We start from the raw sequence: 1786 nt of genomic DNA, 5'->3' as shown, positions 1-1786 counted from the left end.
GTCTCTGTGTGGTGATTCAATACGCGCACTTATCCGTGTTGATGTATCATTGTCTGTTAATCGAAATGTATGCTCTACGTTCCTAATATCTCTTTCAGGATTGTTGGTACAGTGTAGCAAATTTTAATTGCCTTTTAGTAAATAGTTATATATGACGGTAGTATCTGTTCCCGAAAGAACACATACCGTGGATGACCATGCAGCTTTGCTAGAAATGAAATGATAATTAAATAGACACCCTAGCTGCAAACAGGCTTTGATATACTTCACTGGGGACATGTTGAAAATGTGTGCCCCGACCGGGACTCGAACCCGGGATCTCCTGCTTACATGGCAGACGCTCTATCCATCTGAGCCACCGAGGGCACAGAGGATAGTGCGTCTGCAGGGACTTATCCCTTGCACGCTCCCCGTGAGATCCACATTCCCAACATGTCCACACCACTACATTCGTAGTGCGCCTAATAGATGTTTGCCCAGCATACTCATTACACGTGGCAGATTAATCTGCCAAGTCCCGTACGAGTTCGGGCATAGCGTGTGCGTTCACACAAGAAGGTCAATGGCCGGGAAGCCATATTTTAACTATATATGACGATAGTATCTGTTCCCGAAAGAACACATACCGTGGATGAAAATAAATAGACTGGTGACGAGATCACTAAATTAATACAATACTTTAGCATAAAATAGCAACCACGCGAATTAGTATCCCAAAAATTGAAGCCTAGATTTGATTTTAATTAAATCGAAATACGTTTGTTAGTGTAGAAGACGGACTGACCATACAATTAGCTTTGCAGATATAAGTTTCAGAGGCTCTGGTTATAGCCCTTGTGGGGGAATGAAGGTATAGAGTTATGGGTTTGTACATGTCTGTAATGTTCACACTTCTTTACTGTCGCACACAAACCCGTTGCATGACACAGACGTCAGCCACATGTATCCATCTTGATGCTTCAGTTTCCACAAACGTTTTTGCAGTTCGTACTGACAATTGAGTTTTCTGCAGTAACTGGTAATAGTTGCTTCGTGTCCAGCAGCCTGATTAATATCATTTTTCCTCTTAGAGTGACAGAGCCGTCACTAACGAGTACCAGAAAGAGACGTTTTGAAACATCTGCCATTTAGAGTAGCGTAACGAGGTTCACAATCAGCAGAAGCGTTGTTACACAATCATTTCACATTTGTCTGGATCGCATAATGAACTGCCCCCGTTACAAGTACGAAACATTACAGTATCAAAAGTCTGACATTATACTGCTGACATACTTTGAAGACAACGTTTCACTTTTCCGTGGATGTTACGAAATTTCCTGGTAAATTAAAACTCTGAGCTCGAATACATGCCATACCCATGCCTTTGGCAGACCACGAGCACGTTAGTGATAAAGAAAATAGATGCATTGGATTGTAGATGAACCTCACAGTTTTGCTCTGCTAGAGTGTTTCATCAAAGTGTGCTACAGACTGCAAATTGACACTTTTTTTCTGTTATTGCAGGCCTTAGCAAAGCCGTTTTAGGCCATATCCTATTATTTTCCCCAATGCATGAAGCCCGACCAACATGCATTACATGCGTAAAGGAAAAATAATACTGCATTGAGAATGGCTAGCTTCTAGCCGAAATCTAGATCTGCACAATTAAATTTAAAAAGGACGACTGATCGCTGCAATCTATAATTTAAAAATTGTATTTCATTTTTGACAGCAGAAGAGACTGGACGCTCTTTGGCTGCCGGTGAATGTTAGCCTCACTGTCGCGGTTTATGTTGTTGATTGCCAG

General features: G+C 41.7%; 1 non-coding gene across 1 annotated transcript; it reads right to left on the bottom strand.

Annotated features, from left to right (window-relative positions):
- Nucleotides 1-291: 291 nt before the first annotated feature.
- On the bottom strand, nucleotides 292-366 carry Trnat-ugu (transfer RNA threonine (anticodon UGU)). Its single transcript has one exon. It is a non-coding gene; the product is annotated as a tRNA-Thr (tRNA).
- Between the last annotated feature and the right edge of the window lie 1420 nt (nucleotides 367-1786).

This window comes from Schistocerca nitens, chromosome 2, assembly GCF_023898315.1.
Source record: "Schistocerca nitens isolate TAMUIC-IGC-003100 chromosome 2, iqSchNite1.1, whole genome shotgun sequence".
Taxonomy (NCBI): domain Eukaryota; kingdom Metazoa; phylum Arthropoda; class Insecta; order Orthoptera; family Acrididae; genus Schistocerca; species Schistocerca nitens.
The sequence above is the reverse complement of the archived record's forward strand: the minus strand, read 5'-3'. Positions and strand labels throughout refer to the sequence as shown.